Genomic DNA, 18,260 nt, shown 5'->3' with positions numbered 1-18,260 from the left:
TGGGCATTCAAAAATGATGCTTCTGTTGAACAGATTTGTAAAGCTGCAACTTGGTCGTCTCTTCACACTTTTTCCAAATTTTCCAAATTTGATACTTTTGCCTCGGCTGAGGCTGCTTTTGGGAGAAAGGTACTTCAAGCAGTGGTTCCTTCCGTTTAGGTTCCCTGTCTTGTCCCTCCCTTATAATCCGTGTACTATTGCTTTGGTATTGTATCCCACAAGTAAGGATGAAATCCGTGGACTCATCGTATCTTTAAAAACAAAATTTATGCTTACCTGATAAATTTGTTTCTTTTTAGATACGATGAGTCCACGGCCTGCCCTGTTTTTATAAGACAGGTATTTATTTTTGTTAAACTTCAGTCACCTCTGCACCTTGGCTTTTCCTTTCTCTTCCTAACTTCGGCGATATCCCACAAGAAAGGATGAAATCCGTTGACTCATCGTATCTAAAAAGAAACAAATTTATCAGGTAAGCATAAATTTTCTTTTTATGGTTTCCCTCATGGGAATGCTGTTATTTATTGCATCATTCTTGGCGCAAGAAATTTTTTTGACGCAAGTTCGTCATTTCCTGCATCTTAGTTGATGCTAGGTTGTTTGGCGTGGAATTGTGTTTGTTATGACGCGAGTTGCGTCATTTCCGGATGTTTGTTGGCGGCAAAAAATGTCTCAACTTCCTTTTGCGTTGTGCGTCATTCTTGGCACCAAAAAATTTAGTTTTATTTTACCTCACTTCCTATATGCTCCTTGCCTTCTTTATGCTAAACTGCTATATGTGGAAATAAGATTTACAAGATGTCTCAATCTGATTCTGTCTCAGAAGCTGCTGTAGGAACCATGCTGGCTGAACACTGTTCTACCAAAGGTAAGTGTATCTGTTGTAAGCTAGTGGAGATTATATCTCCAGCTGTAGTATGTAACAGTTGTCATGATAAGCTTTTGCATGCAGAAAGTTTCTATTAGTGCTAGTACAGTATCTGTTATTCCTTCAACATCTAAAGTACATGATATCCCTGTTGATATGAAAAATTATATTGCTGAGGCGATACAGAAGGCTATGGCTGCTATACCGCCTTCAAATAAATGTAAAAGGTCTTTTAAAACTTCTCATAATACTGATGAAATTTGTAATGACCTACAGCATACTAATATATCCTCCTCTGATGAGGATCTCTCTGACTCAGAAGATCCTACTTCAGACATTGACACTGATGTATCATCTTATCTTTTTAAGATTGAGTATATTCGTTCTTTGTTAAAAAAAAGTGTTAATAACTTTGGATATTGAGGAGTCTCATCCTCTTGATAATAAATCCAGTAAACATTAAAATTTAGTCTTTAAACCTCCTGTGACTACTCCTGAGGTTTTTCTTGTTCCTGATGCTATTTCTGATGTGATTGCTAAGGAATGGTCTAAGCCTGGTACTTCTTTTGTTCCTTCTTCAAGGTTTAAAAAGTTGTATGCTTTGCCAGTGGCTAAATTAGAGTTTTGGGAAAAAGTCCCTTAGGTTGATGGGGCTATTTCTACTCTTGCTAAACATACTACTATTCCTATGGAAGATAGTACCTCTTTTAAGGATCCTTTAGATAGGAAGATTGAATCTTATCTAAGGAAAGCTTATTTGCATTCTGGCTATATGCTCAGACCTGCTATTTCTATGTCTGATGTTGCGGCTGCATCAACTTTTTGGTTGGATAGCTTAGCACAACGGAAAAAAAGACTCTGATTTGCATAGCATTGTTTGTTTGCTTCAACATGCTAATCATTTTATCTGTGATGCTAGTTTTGATATCATCAAGATTAATGTTAAATCTATATCTTTGGCTATTTTAGCTAGAAGAGCTTTATGGCTCAAATCATGGAATGCTAACATGGTATTTAAATCTAGGTTACTATCTCTATCATTCCAAGGTAATAATTTGTTTGGTTCCCAGTTGGATTCTATTATTTCCACTATTAGTGGGGGGAAGGGAGTTTTTTTGCCTCAAGATAAAAAGTCTAAAGGCAAATCTAAAGCTTCTAATCGGTTTTGTTCCTTTTCATCAGAATAGAGAAAAGAAAACTACTCCTTCCCCTAAAGACTCTGGCTCCAATTGGAAGCCATCCTTGAGTTGGAATAAATCCAAGCCTTATAAGAAACCAAAGCCAGCCCCCAAGACTGCATGAAGGTGCGGCCCTCAATCCAGTTCTGCTGGTGGGGGGCAGATTAAAATTATTTCAAGACATTTGGGCAGGTTCCATTCAGAATCATTGGATTCAGAATATTGTCTTTTTTTCTCTCACACATTCCCAGAAATCCTGTGAAAGCTCAGGCTTTTCTGAAGTGTGTTTCAGATCTAGAGCTTTCAGGAGTGATTGTACCATCTCCAATTCTGGAACAGGGTCTGGATTTTTATATAAATCTATTCATTATCCCGAAGAAGGAAAATTCTTTTAGACCAGTTCTGGATCTGAAGCTTTTGAATCATTTGGAAGAATCCCATCTCTCAAGATGGTGACTATAAGGACTATTCTGCCTTTTGTTCAGCAAGGTCATTACATGTCCTCAATAGACTTGGATGCGTATATTCATATTCCAATTCATCCAGACCATTATCGGTTTCTGAGATTCTCTTTTCTAGACAAGCATTACCAGTTTGTTGCTCTTCTATTTGGCCTAGCAACAGCTCCAAGAATCTTTTTGAAGGTTCTCGGTGCCCTTCTATCTGTAATCAGAGAGCAGGGTATTGCGGTGTTTCCTTATTTGGACAATATCTTGGTACTGGCTCAATCTTTTCATTTAGCAGAATCTCACACAAATCAACTTGTGTTGTTTCTTCAAAGACATGGTTGGAGGGTCAATTTACCAAAGAGTTCCTTGATTCCTCAGACAATGGTCCCCTTTTTAGGTTTCTAGATAGATTCAGTTTCCATGACTCTGTCTTTAACAGACAGACGAATAAAATTGGTTTCTGCCTGTCGAAACCTTCAGTCTCGATCATTCCCTTCAGTGGCTATGTGCATGGAAGTTTTAGGTCTCATGACTGCAGCATCGGACGCAATCCCCTTTGCTCATTTTCATATGAAACCTCTGCAGCTTTACATGCTGAATCAATGGTGCAGGGATTTGACTTGGATATCACAGTTGATATACTTAAATCCCAACATTCAACTCTCTCTGTCCTGGTGTTTAGTCCATCATTGGATTATTCAAGCGGCCTCTTTTGTTCGTCCTGCCTGGACTGTGATTTCAACAGATGCAAGTCTCACAGGTTGGGAGCTGTCTGGGGGTCTCTGACAGCACAAGGAGTTTGGAATCCTCAAGAGGCGAGGTTAGCAATCAATATTTTAGAACTCCGTGCTATTTTCAGGGCTCTTCAGGCTCGGCCTCTATAAAAGAGAGAATGATTCATTCGTTTTCAGACAGACAATATCACAACTGTGTTATATGTCAATCATCAAGGGGGGACTCGCAGTCCTTTGGCAATGAAACTCCTGTCTAATTTCTGCGATACATATCCCAGGTGTAGACAATTGGGAAGCGGATTATCTCAGTCGTCAGTCCTTACATCCAGGGGAGTGGTCTCTCCATTCAGATGTATTTTGTCAGATTGTACAGATGTGGGGTAGATCTGATGGCTTCCCATCTAAACAAGAAGCTTCCCAGGTACCTTTCCAGGTCCAGGGATCCTCAGGCGGAGATGGTGGAAGCCTTAGCATTTCCTTGGTTTTACCAACCTGCTTACATTTTTCTGCCTCTAGTAGTTCTTCCAAGGGTGATCTCCAATATCATATTGGAACAATCGCATGGCCTCACAGGTTTTGGTATGCAGATCTTATCTGGATGTCCAGTTGCCAACCTTGGTCACTTCCTTTAAGGCCGGACCTTCTGTCTCAAGGGCCGTTTTTCCATCAGGATCTCAAATCGCTAAATTTGAAGGTATGGAGATTGAACGCTTAGTACTTGGTCATTGAGGTTTCTCTGACTCAGTGATTAATACTATGCTACAGGCTCGTAAGTCTGTTTCAAGGAAGATTTACTATTGGGTTTGGCAAACCTATTTTTCATGGTGTTTTTCTCATAAATTCTCTTGGCTTTCTTAAGGATGGTTTGGATAGAGATTTGTTGCAAGTACCTTGAAGGGACAAATCTCTGCTCTTTCTGTTTTATTTCATAGAAAGATTGCTAAACTTCCTGATATTCACCGTTTTGTTCAGGCTTTGGTTCGTATCAAGCCTGTTGTTAAATCAATCTCTCCTCCTTGGAGTCTTAATTTGGTTTTGAAGGCTTTGCAGGCTCCACCTTTTGAGCCTATGCATTCGTTGGATATTAAATTACTTTCTTGGAAAGTGTTGTTTCTTTTGGCCATCTCTTCAGCTAGAAGAGTTTCTGATTTTCCATCAGGATATGGCTGTTTTGCGGACTTCATTTAAATTTCATCCTAAGGTTGTGAATTCTAACAACATTAGTATGGAAATTGTTGTTCCTTCCTTGTGTCCTAATCCCAAGAATTCTCTTTAAAGATCTTTACATTCTTTGGATGTTGTAAGAGCTTTGAAATATTATGTTGAAGCTACTAAAGATTTCAGGCAGACTTCTAGTCTATTTGTTATATTTTCTGGTCCTAGGAAAGGTCAGAAAGCTTCTGCCATTTCTTTGGCATCTTGGTTAAAGCTTTTGATTCACAAGGTTTATTTAGAGGTGGGACAGTCTCCACCTCAGAGAATTTTTGCTCATTCTACTAGATCAATCGCCACTTCTTGGGCTTTTAAGAATGACGCTTCTGTTGATCAGATTTGCAAAGCAGCAACTTGGTCTTTTTTGCATACGTTTACAAAATGTTACAATTTTTATGTATTTGCTTCTTCTGAAGCAGTCGTTGGTAGAAAAGTTCTTCAGGCAGCTGTATGTTTGATTCTTCTGCTTATGATTTAAGTTTTTTTCTTGAAATTTATGTGAAATTTACAAGAAAGACTTATTTTTTTGTTGATTTAATTTTTTTAGCGGAAATAGCTGTTTTTATTTTATCCCTCCCTTTCTAGTGACTCTTCTGTGGTCTCCCACATCTTGGGTATTTCTATCCCATACGTCACTAGCTAATGGACTCTTGACAATTACATGAAAAAAAACATAATTTATGTAACAATTTACCTGATAAATTAATTTCTTTCATATTGGCAAGAGTCCATGAGGCCCACCCTTTTTTATGGTGGTTATGATTTTTGTATAAAAGCACCATTATTTTTCCAGAACCTCTTTTTTTATGCTTTTTTACTCCTTATTTTATCACCCCACAACTTGGCTATTGGTTAAACTGAATTGTGGGTGTGGTGAGGGGTGTATTTATAGGCATTTTGAGGTTTGGGAAACTTTGCCCCTCCTGGTAGGATTGTATATCCCATACGTCACTAGCTCATGGACTCTTGCCAATATAAAAGAAATTAATTTATCAGGTAAATAATAATTGCTTGTGGCACCTTGTATAAGAGGCACCAAATTATCCAATTAGAATTGGTTACATGGCACGGCATGAGCGGTGGGCAACAAATGTAAATATCTATTATGTGTTTATATTTGTATCTACACATAGTAACACATAAATATATATGTATATGCACATAGTAACACATAAATATATATGTATATGCACATAGTAACACATAAATATATATGTATATACACATAGTAACACATACTCATATATGTATATAATATATTAAAGGGAACACACAGTTCCCATAGACCACTATGTAAAGGAACACAGATAATAGGATATATAGGAGCGCCGCTGGCTAAGATATACCACAGGAGTCAAAATTTAAAATCAAATAATTGTACAAATATTTAATAGAATCTACATAAACATAAAAAACTAACAAAAATTAACAAAAATGGTAAGATCAGGTTATTTTGACCAAAATGGTGAACTCACTGGAGTACAATTCCTAGGGGTAGTCACCCTTTGATTCCTAATGTATGAATACAATCTAATAATAAATTGGTACAGCTCTTATGTTTAAAAATACGATCGTGAACAATATGTGTCAAACCAAAAATTGAAATCACAAAAATCCAATAAAGGATTTTCTTAGTGCGAGACCCCTGGATGTGGGTCTAAAGTGTTATATTATTAATAAATATAAATGAAAATAAAAATGAAAAATGAAAGAATGACATATAATTGTGAGGATAAGAATCCAATAAAGGATTTCTTTCATGTAATTAACAAGAGTCCATGAGCTAGTGACGTATGGGATATACATTCCTACCAGGAGGGGCAAAGTTTCCCAAACCTTAAAATGCCTATAAATACACCCCTCACCACACCCACAAATCAGTTTTACAAACTTTGCCTCCAAGGGAGGTGGTGAAGTAAGTTTGTGCTAGATTCTACGTTGATATGCGCTCCGCAGCAAGTTGGAGCCCGGTTTTCCTCTCAGCGTGCAGTGAATGTCAGAGGGATGTGAGGAGAGTATTGCCTATTGAATGCAGTGATCTCCTTCTACGGGGTCTATTTCATAAGGTTCTCTGTTATCGGTCGTAGAGATTCATCTCTTACCTCCCTTTTCAGATCGACGATATACTCTTATATTTACCATTTCCTCTACTGATTCTCGTTTCAGTACTGGTTTGGCTTTCTACTAACATGTAGATGAGTGTCCTGGGGTAAGTAAGTCTTATTTTCTGTGACACTCTAAGCTATGGTTGGGCACTTTATTTATAAAGTTCTAAATATATGTATTCAAACATTTATTTGCCTTGACTCAGAATGTTCAACTTTCCTTATTTCCAGACAGTCAGTTTCATATTTGGGATTATGCTTTAAATTATCATATTTTTTCTTACCTCAAAAATTTGACTTTTTTCCCTGTGGGCTGTTAGGCTCGCGGGGGCTGAAAATGCTTCATTTTATTGCGTCATTCTTGGCGCGGACTTTTTTGGCGCAAAAATTCTTTTCCGTTTCCGGCGTCATACGTGTCGCCGGAAGTTGCGTCATTTTTGACGTTATTTTGCGCCAAAAATGTCGGCGTTCCGGATGTGGCGTCATTTTTGGCGCCAAAAGCATTTAGGCGCCAAATAATGTGGGCGTCTTATTTGGCGCCAAAAAATATGGGCGTCGCATTTGTCTCCACATTATTTCAGTCTCATTTTTCATTTGCTTCTGGTTGCTAGAAGCTTGATGTTTGGCATTTTTTTCCCATTCCTGAAACTGTCTTATAAGGAATTTGATCTATTTTGCTTTATATGTTGTTTTTTCTCTTACATATTGCAAGATGTCTCACGTTGCATCTGAGCCAGAAGATACTACAGGAAAACCACTGCCTGCTGGATCTACCAAAGCTAAGTGTATCTGCTGTAAACTTTTGGTAGCTATTCCTCCAGCTGTTGTTTGTAATATTTGTCATGACAAACTTGTTAAAGCAGATAATATTTCCTTTAGTGATGTACCATTGCCTGTTGCAGTTCCCTCAACATCTAAGGTGCAGAATGTTCCTGATAACATAAGAGATTTTGTTTCTGAATCCATAAAGAAGGCTTTGTCTGTTATTTCTTCTTCTAGTAAACGTAAAAAGTCTTTTAAATCTTCTCTCTCTACAGATGAATTTTTAAATGAACACCATCATTCTGATTCTTTGGACTCTTCTGGTTCAGAGGATTCTGTCTCAGAGATTGATGCTGATAAATCTTCATATTTATTTAAGATGGAATTTATTCGCTCTTTACTTAAAGAAGTACTAATTGCTTTAGAAATAGAGGATTCTAGTCCTCTTGATACTAATTCTATACGTTTGGATAAAGTTTTTAAAGCTCCTGCGGTTATTCCAGAAGTCTTTCCTGTTCCTAATGCTATTTCTGCAGTAATTGCTAAGGAATGGGATAAATTGGGTAATTCATTTACTCCTTCTAAACGTTTTAAGCAATTATATCCTGTTCCGCTTGACAGGTTAGAATTTTGGGACAAAATCCCTAAAGTTGATGGGGCTATTTCTACCCTTGCTAAACGTACTACCATTCCTACGTCAGATGGTACCTCGTTTAAGGATCCTTTAGATAGAAAAATTGAATCTTTTCTAAGAAAAGCTTATCTATGTTCAGGTAATCTTCTTAGACCTGCTATATCATTGGCTGATGTTGCTGCAGCTTCAACTTTTTGGTTGGAAACTCTAGCGCAACAAGTAACAAATCGTGATTCTCATGATATTATTATTCTTCTCCAGCATGCTAATAATTTCATCTGTGATGCCATTTTTGATATTATTAGAGTTGATGTTAGATTTATGTCTCTGGCTATCTTAGCCAGAAGAGCTTTATGGCTTAAGACTTGGAATGCTGATATGGCTTCTAAATCAACTCTACTTTCCATTTCTTTCCAGGGAAACAAATTATTTGGTTCTCAGTTGGATTCTATTATTTCAACTGTTACTGGTGGGAAAGGAACTTTTTTACCACAGGATAAAAAGTCTAAAGGTAAAAACAGGGCTAACAATCGTTTTCGTTCCTTTCGTTTCAACAAAGAACAAAAGCCTGATCCTTCGTCCTCAGGAGCAGTTTCAGTTTGGAAACCATCTCCAGTCTGGAATAAATCCAAGCCTGCTAGAAAGGCAAAGCCTGCTTCTAAGTTCACATGAAGGTACGGCCCTCATTCCAGTTCAGCTGGTAGGGGGCAGGTTACGTTTTTTCAAAGAAATTTGGATCAATTCTGTTCACAATCTTTGGATTCAGAACATTGTTTCAGAAGGGTACAGAATTGGTTTCAAGATGAGACCTCCTGCAAAGAGATTTTTTCTTTCCCATGTCCCAGTAAATCCAGTGAAAGCTCAAGCATTTCTGAATTGTGTTTCAGATCTAGAGTTGGCTGGAGTAATTATGCCAGTTCCAGTTCCGGAACAGGGGATGGGGTTTTATTCAAATCTCTTCATTGTACCAAAGAAGGAGAATTCCTTCAGACCAGTTCTGGATCTAAAATTATTGAATCGTTATGTAAGGATACCAACATTCAAGATGGTAACCGTAAGGACTATATTGCCTTTTGTTCAGCAAGGGAATTATATGTCCACAATAGATTTACAGGATGCATATCTGCATATTCCGATTCATCCAGATCATTATCAGTTCCTGAGATTCTCTTTTCTAGACAAGCATTACCAATTTGTGGCTCTACCGTTTGGCCTTGCTACAGCTCCAAGAATTTTCACAAAGATTCTCGGTGCCCTTCTGTCTGTAATCAGAGAACAGGGTATTGTGGTATTTCCTTATTTGGACGATATCTTGGTACTTGCTCCGTCTTTACATTTAGCAGAGTCTCATACGAATCGACTTGTGTTGTTTCTTCAAGATCATGGTTGGAGGATCAATTTACCAAAAAGTTCTTTGATTCCTCAAACAAGGGTAACCTTTCTGGGTTTCCAGATAGATTCAGTGTCCATGACTTTGTCTTTAACAGACAAGAGACGTCTAAAATTGATTACAGCCTGTCGAAATCTTCAGTCTCAATCATTCCCTTCGGTAGCCTTATGCATGGAAATTCTAGGTCTTATGACTGCTGCATCGGACGCGATCCCCTTTGCTCGTTTTCACATGCGACCTCTTCAGCTCTGTATGCTGAACCAATGGTGCAGGGATTACACGAAGATATATCAATTAATATCTTTAAAACCGATTGTTCGGCACTCTCTAACGTGGTGGACAGATCACCATCGTTTAATTCAGGGGGCTTCTTTTGTTCTTCCGACCTGGACTGTAATTTCAACAGATGCAAGTCTCACAGGTTGGGGAGCTGTGTGGGGATCTCTGACGGCACAAGGAGTTTGGGAATCTCAGGAGGTGAGATTACCGATCAATATCTTGGAACTCCGTGCAGTTTTCAGAGCTCTTCAGTTTTGGCCTCTTCTGAAGAGAGAATCGTTCATTTGTTTTCAGACAGACAATGTCACAACTGTGGCATACATCAATCATCAAGGAGGGACTCACAGTCCTCTGGCTATGAAAGAAGTATCTCGAATTTTGGTTTGGGCGGAATCCAGCTCCTGTCTAATCTCTGCGGTTCATATCCCAGGTGTAGACAATTGGGAAGCGGATTATCTCAGTCGCCAAACGTTGCATCCGGGCGAATGGTCTCTTCACCCAGAGGTATTTCTTCAGATTGTTCAATTGTGGGGGCTCCCAGAGATAGATCTGATGGCCTCTCATCTAAACAAGAAACTTCCCAGGTATCTGTCCAGATCCCGGGATCCTCAGGCGGAGGCAGTGGATGCATTATCACTTCCTTGGAAGTATCATCCTGCCTATATCTTTCCGCCTCTAGTTCTTCTTCCAAGAGTAATCTCCAAGATTCTGAGGGAATGCTCGTTTGTTCTGCTAATAGCTCCGGCATGGCCTCACAGGTTTTGGTATGCGGATCTTGTCCGGATGGCATCTTGCCAGCCATGGACTCTTCCGTTAAGACCAGACCTTCTGTCACAAGGTCCTTTTTTCCATCCGGATCTGAAATCCTTAAATTTAAAGGTATGGAGATTGAACGCTTGATTCTTGGTCATAGAGGTTTCTCTGACTCCGTGATTAATACTATGTTACAGGCTCGTAAATCTGTATCTCGAGAGATATATTATAGAGTCTGGAAGACTTATATTTCTTGGTGTCTTTCTCATCATTTTTCTTGGCATTCTTTTAGAATACCGAGAATTTTACAGTTTCTTCAGGATGGTTTAGATAAGGGTTTGTCCGCAAGTTCTTTGAAAGGACAAATCTCCGCTCTTTCTGTTCTTTTTCACAGAAAGATTGCTATTCTTCCTGATATTCATTGTTTTGTACAAGCTTTGGTTCGTATAAAACCTGTCATTAAGTCAATTTCTCCTCCTTGGAGTTTGAATTTGGTTCTGGGAGCTCTTCAAGCTCCTCCGTTTGAACCTATGCATTCATTGGACATTAAATTACTTTCTAGGAAAGTTTTGTTCCTTTTGGCCATCTCTTCTGCTAGAAGAGTTTCTGAATTATCTGCTCTTTCTTGTGAGTCTCCTTTTCTGATTTTTCATCAGGATAAGGCGGTGTTGCGAACTTCTTTTGAATTTTTACCTAAAGTTGTGAATTCCAACAACATTAGTAGAGAAATTGTGGTTCCTTCATTATGTCCTAATCCTAAGAATTCTAAGGAGAAATCATTGCATTCTTTGGATGTTGTTAGAGCTTTGAAATATTATGTTGAAGCTACGAAATCTTTCCGTAAGACTTCTAGTCTATTTGTTATCTTTTCCGGTTCTAGGAAAGGCCAGAAAGCTTCTGCCATTTCTTTGGCATCTTGGTTGAAATCTTTAATTCATCTTGCCTATGTTGAGTCGGGTAAAATTCCGCCTCAAAGAATTACAGCTCATTCTACTAGGTCAGTATCTACTTCCTGGGCGTTTAGGAATGAAGCTTCGGTTGACCAGATCTGCAAAGCAGCAACTTGGTCATCTTTGCATACTTTTACTAAATTCTACCATTTTGATGTATTTTCTTCTTCTGAAGCAGTTTTTGGTAGAAAAGTTCTTCAGGCAGCGGTTTCAGTTTGAATCTTCTGCTTATGTTTTTTGTTAAACTTTATTTTGGGTGTGGATTATTTTCAGCAGGAATTGGCTGTCTTTATTTTATCCCTCCCTCTCTAGTGACTCTTGTGTGGAAAGATCCACATCTTGGGTAGTCATTATCCCATACGTCACTAGCTCATGGACTCTTGTTAATTACATGAAAGAAAACATAATTTATGTAAGAACTTACCTGATAAATTCATTTCTTTCATATTAACAAGAGTCCATGAGGCCCACCCTTTTTTGTGGTGGTTATGATTTTTTTGTATAAAGCACAATTATTCCAATTCCTTATTTTATATGCTTCGCACTTTTTTTCTTATCACCCCACTTCTTGGCTATTCGTTAAACTGATTTGTGGGTGTGGTGAGGGGTGTATTTATAGGCATTTTAAGGTTTGGGAAACTTTGCCCCTCCTGGTAGGAATGTATATCCCATACGTCACTAGCTCATGGACTCTTGTTAATATGAAAGAAATGAATTTATCAGGTAAGTTCTTACATAAATTATGTTTTGTTTCTTAGTGAAAGACCCGTATTATGAGTCTGAAGTGATAATTTTCTTATCAAATGTAAATAAAATATGATAAAAAATATGTTTTATAAGAACAAATCAAATTCCTTATAATATATAATAATAATCCTGTGCATAAAGTGCAATAATTCAATACAGTTAAAAACGAGTGGGTTTACCACTTTTAGACCTAAAACTAAACTAAACTGGTACCAGCTACAATTAATGAACTAGTGTTATTACCAAAAGACAAAATGAAATGAGTTGTATTTCAATCAACTTGTGGACACAGCGGTCCGTTCTAATAATTAGACTTCCCAATATATTAACTCCAATATGAGATATATACCTAGTTATAAAATCATGTTATATGACAATTTATAAAACAATCATGTAATATGACAATTGAAAAACACTTATATAATCGATGTAGACAATTGAATAAAAAAGAATGAATAATAAAATGTCCGAAATCTATCGAATCCTGATGAAATGTAAATAATTTCTTCCTTGAAATGTCTAATTTGAATTAAAATCCTTGAGTGTGATGAGGTCCAATGTCCTAGTCCTTAGATAAAAGTATATATATATATAGATACCTAAAAAGGAAAAAAAAGAAAAAGTGCACTAAACAAATGTGCTTCTAGGGTATGGACTATTGGAAATAGTCTTACCATTCAAAGCCCGGTCCTGGATATGATTAGCCTCTCAATCTTTGTTACTGGATAGTCGTCTACGTGTTTCGGCCCTCTAGGGGCCTTTTTCAAGACATGTGGAGGCTAAATCAGTACTGACCTTTTATATTTTTGAAATGGGAGTTTGTTTGCCATAATTACGCCAAAAAATCGCGCCAAAAATTGGGTCCGATATTATTAGATTGTCTGTTGCCGCAGTACTGATTTAGCCTCCACATGTCTTGAAAAAGGCCCCATCTAGAGGGCCGAAATGCGTAGACGACTATCCAGTAACAAAGATTGAGGGGCTAATCCTATCCAGGACCGGGCTTTGAATGGTAAGACTATTTCCAATAGTCCATAGCCTAGAAGCACATTTGTTTAGTGCACTTTTTCCTTTTTTTCCTTTTTAGGTATCTATATATATATACTTTTATCTAAGGACTAGGACATTGGACCTCATCACACTCAAGGATTTTAATTCAAATTAGACATTTCAAGGAAGAAATTATTTACATTTCATCAGGATTCGATAGATTTCGGACTTTTTATTATTCATTCTTTTTTATTCAATTGTCTACATCGATTATATAAGTGTTTTTCAATCGTCATATTACATGATTGTTTTATAAATTGTCATATAACATGATTTTATAACTAGGTATATATCTCATATTGGAGTTAATATATTGGGAAGTCTAATTATTAGAACGGACCGCTGTGTCCACAAGTTGATTGAAATACAACTCATTTCATTTTGTCTTTTGGTAATAACACTAGTTCATTAATTGTAGCTGGTACCAGTTTAGTTTAGTTTTAGGTCTAAAAGTGGTAAACCCACTCGTTTTTGACTGTATTGAATTATTGCACTTTATGCACAGGATTATTATTATATATTATAAGGAATTTGATTTGTTCTTATAAAACATATTTTTTATCATATTTTATTTACATTTGATAAGAAAATTATCACTTCAGACTCATAATACGGGTCTTTCACTAAGAAACAAATCCTTTATTGGATTCTTATCCTCACAATTATATGTCATTCTTTCATTTCTAATTTTTATTTTTATTTTCATTTATATTTATTAGTAATATAACACTTTAGACCCACATCCAGGGGTCTCGCACTAAGAAAAATCTTTATTGGATTTTTGTGATTTCAATTTTTGGTTTGACACATATTGTTCACGATCGTATTTTTAAACATAAGAGCTGTACCAATTTATTATTAGATTTTATTCATACATTAGGAATCAAAGGGTGACTACCCCTAGGAATTGTACTCCAGTGAGTTCACCATTTTGGTCAAAATAACCTGATCTTACCATTTTTGTTAATTTTTGTTAGTTTTTTATGTTTATGTAGATTCTATTAAATATTTGTACAATTATTTGATTTTAAATTTTGACTCCTGTGGTATATCTTAGCCAGCGGCGCTCCTATATATCCTATTATCTGTGTTCTGTTTTTTAGACCTATTAGGGGGTCTTCATTATAGTGAGCAGATATCAGTCCTAGGCGCTGGTTACTTATCTATAATAGTCACTATGTAAAGGAACTTTTCTTTCCAATGGCATGAAGAGTCCATGAATCTGTTCTAATTACTAGTGGGAATTCAACTCCTGGCCACCAGGAGGAGTCAAAGAACACCCCAGCAAAGCTTTAAGTATCCCTCCCACTTCCCATAATCCCCAGTCATTCTTTGCCTTTGTACATCAAGGAGGTGTGCGAAGATGGTGTCTGAACAAAATTAAGTTTTATCCTTTAATGGGTAGTTTCCCTGCAAGCAAGGATTGGGGTAAAGCTGTGTCCATGCAATCTTCTTGAGTAAGAGTTGTGGTGTCTGTTAGCTGTTGGAGGTCGGCAGGGTAGTCCTTGCTCATCCTCCAACAATTTATGCTATTGTTAGCCCCTATATGGAAAACCAGGGCTGGTTACTCTGCTTTTCCTCTTTCTCCAGGTCCGTGTCCGAAGTCGTCTGGATCTGTCAGATCTGGGGTTTTGTGCCTGCCCCACAGCTGTAGCTCCAAGGTAAGTGCTTTCTTCCTTCTTAGTTTTAGAAGGCTCAAGCACTGGGGGATAATACTCCCTACATGTAATCTGGGGACAATTTATAAATCTCTTCAGGTTGGGATTTCATTGGGCAGTATTCAGGGCACTAGTGTATTATAAAGATGTGACGCATAAGTTATGTTTATTCACATGCTTTTTGTTCTGAAGCTGTCAGGAAATCTGAGGCATAATACCACGATTACAACTCAATAATAAAAAGGGGCTCATAATTTTTAAGCAGTATTTTTTTTTTATTTATGGGGGCATGCTTTAGGTGACTTTACAGTGGAGATAGATTATTCTATTTAGCTCTGTGTCCTCGCACGCTTTTGTTGTGGTGCACGTGACAACCGCACGTCTCCTCTTCCATGTTCAGCGTTCATTGCAACAGGTAAGCTCTGTGACTGTGGAGAGAATTTATTGTGTGTATTTGTAGGTTTAATACTGCAGCATCTGCTGAGAGTATAGAGGTGCATTGTTTTTCTTCTCTTTTATTATTAAGGGGAAGATTCTTGTCGTTTTTTTTCCTATGGGCTAAGGGTTATTTACCTTGGGAATATTCTTTTGATGTAAATTCTTATGAATTTTTTTGATTGTTAGGGTCAAAAATTGATCTTTGCCCAGTTTTTTCTCTCTAGCTGTTTTAAAGGTTTTTAGAGTTAATCTTAGATTCCTGGAGATTGTGATTTTTTTCTATAAATATCTGTCACAATGGAAAGGGACCAGGATTTATCTGCTGATTTTGACAAATTCCTGTATTGTTTGGAAGCCCAGGTTATACCCCCTGTAAACTTTGCTCCACGTGCCCAGCTAATATGTTGCAGTAAAAAGGATTCTTCTTTAACCCCTCAGAGCCTGCTTCCTCTCAGGAGTGTGTTTCCCTTCACATGCCTCAGCTTTCTGCTCAGTCCCCGTCCCTAGCTGTTACACAAGCAGTGCCTTACCTATCTCAGGTAAGAGTAAAATATATCCTCTAACTCAGGTATATCTTACACAAGGTTACTCACACAATATATTTCATAAGGTTTGGCGCACATACCTTTACTGATGCGAATCTCGTACGTATTTTGTCTTTTCTCCAGGAAGGTCTGGAGAAGGGTTTGTCAGTCAGTTTTCTGAAGTGTCAGATTTCTGCCCTTTTCTGTTCTTTTACATAAATGTTTGTCCGACTTACCAGATGTTCAGTCCCTTGTTCAGGCCCTGGTCAGAATCAGGTCTAATATGTTGCAGTAAAAAGGATTCTTCTTTAACCCCTCAAAGCCTGCTTCCTCTCAGGAGTGTATTTCCCTTCACATGCCTCAGCTTTCTGCTCAGTCCCCGTCCCTAGCTGTTACACAAGCAGTGCCTTACCTATCTCAGGTAAGAGTAAAATATATCCTCTAACTCAGGTATATCTTACACCGCCAAGTCTGCATTGGTCAGTTTATCCCAGTTATCGAAAGATGACCATTTTTGAAACCATCTTGGAAAATTGTGTCTACTGATGCCAGCCTTTCAGGCTGGGGAGCAGTTTGAGGTTCCTTAAGAGCTCAGGGGACATGGACTCAAGTGGAGTCCGTTCTCCCAATCATTATCTTAGAATTGAGAGCAATCTTCAATGCCCTAATACCATGGCCTCAACTGAGTTCGGTCCAGTTTATCAGATTCCAGTCGGACAACATAACATTGGTGGCTTATATGAACCAGAAGAAGAAAACAAGGAAAGTCCAGCACTCCTGCCAATGGTTGCAAGCTGAAGGGCACCGTACTCACCCCAGCAATATCAGAAAAGTCCAAAACAGCAGCACTTCAAAGTATCAAAAATACTTTATTTCAACAGTGCAACAGACAAAAAAATCCACAATGTTTCGGTCAGCAGACCTTAATCATGGGATTTAAACTGACCGAAACGTTGTGGATTTTTTTGTCACTTGCTCTGTTGAAATAAAGGCTTATATGAACCATCATGGAGGAACGAAGAGTTCCTTAGAGATGAAGGAGGTGTCTCGCATCCTTTGGTGGGCGGAGTCTCACAACTGTCACATTTCTGCCATTCACATCCCAGGTGTGGATTACTGAGCAGGCAGATGTTTCACCCAGGGGAGTGGGCTCCTTATGGAGCTTGATGCCCCTTGTCCGCCTCCTCTGAGCCTGTGGACAGAAATCAACCCGATCAAATACGATCGGGTTGATTGGCACCCCTTGCTATCGGCCGATTGGCCGCAAATCTGCAGGGGGCGGCATTGCACCAGCAGTTCACAAGAACTGCTGGTGTAATGATAAATGCAGACAGCGTATGCTGTCAGCATTTATCGATGTGCGGCGGACATGATATGCTACATCGTATCATGTCCGATTGCACATTAATAAATATGACCGCTAGTCTTGTCTAGACAAGGTTACTCACACAATATATTTCATAAGGTTTGGCGCACATACCTTTACTGATGCGAATCTCGTACGTATTTTGTCTTTTCTCCAGGAAGGTCTGGAGAAGGGTTTGTCAGTCAGTTTTCTGAAGTGTCAGATTTCTGCCCTTTTCTGTTCTTTTACATAAATGTTTGTCCGACTTACTAGATGTTCAGTCCCTTGTTCAGGCCCTGGTCAGAATCAGGTCTTTGTTTAAATCTGTTGCTCCACCTTGGAGCCTTAATCTTGTTCTTAGAGTTTTGCAGCAGGCTCCGTTTAAGCCTATGCAAACTGTTGATATTAAATTGTTGTCTTGGATAGTTTTGTTCTTGTTGGCTATTTCTTCTGCTCGTAGAGTCTCAGAACTTTCAGCTCTACAGTGTGACCCCCCTTATCTTATTTTCCATGCGTATAAGGCGGTCCTTCGTACCAAATTGGGATTTCTTACTAAGGTGGTTTTCAGCCGCAATATCTAGCAGGAAATTGTCGTTCCTTCTTTGTGTCCTAATCCTTCTTTTCAGAAAAAACGTCTGTTACATAATCTGAATGTGGTTCATGCTCTAAAATTGTATCTCCAGGCTACTAAGTATTTTCGTCAATCTTCTGCCCTTTTTGTAGTATTTTCTGGCAAACGTAAGGGCCAGAAGGCCACGTTAACTACTCTTTCTTTTTGGTTGAGGAGTGTCATTCGGTTGGCTTATGAGACATCTGGACAACAACCTCCTGAGAGGATTACGGCTCATTCAACTAGGGCTGTTTCTTCTTCCTGGGCCTTTAAAAAATGAGGCTTCTGTGGAGCTAATTTGCAAGGCGGCCACTTGGTCCTCGTTACATACATTTTCTAAATTTTACAAATTCAATGTTTTTGCCTCAGCTGAGGCTTCCTTTGGGAGAAAGGTTCTTTGAGCGGTGGTGCCCTCAGTTTAGGTCCGCCTGTCTTGTTTCTCCCTCCCTTTCCATTCTGTGTTCTCTAGCTTGGGTATTGCATCCCACTAGTAATTAGAATGGATTTGTGGACTCTCCATGGGATTGGAAAGAAAATATAAATTTATACTTACCTGATAAATTCTTTTCTTTCC

The 18,260-nt window shown here is 38.3% G+C and overlaps 1 protein-coding gene across 1 annotated transcript in view; it reads left to right on the top strand.

Moving 5' to 3' along the window:
• Positions 1–18,260, top strand: part of LOC128654739 (zinc finger protein 37A) — a 130,688-nt gene that overhangs the window by 61,440 nt on the left and 50,988 nt on the right. The window lies entirely within an intron of this gene.

Source organism: Bombina bombina, chromosome 3, assembly GCF_027579735.1.
Source record: "Bombina bombina isolate aBomBom1 chromosome 3, aBomBom1.pri, whole genome shotgun sequence".
Taxonomy (NCBI): Eukaryota; Metazoa; Chordata; class Amphibia; order Anura; family Bombinatoridae; genus Bombina; species Bombina bombina.
Note: the sequence above shows the minus strand (reverse complement) of the source record. Positions and strands in the feature narration are given on the sequence as shown.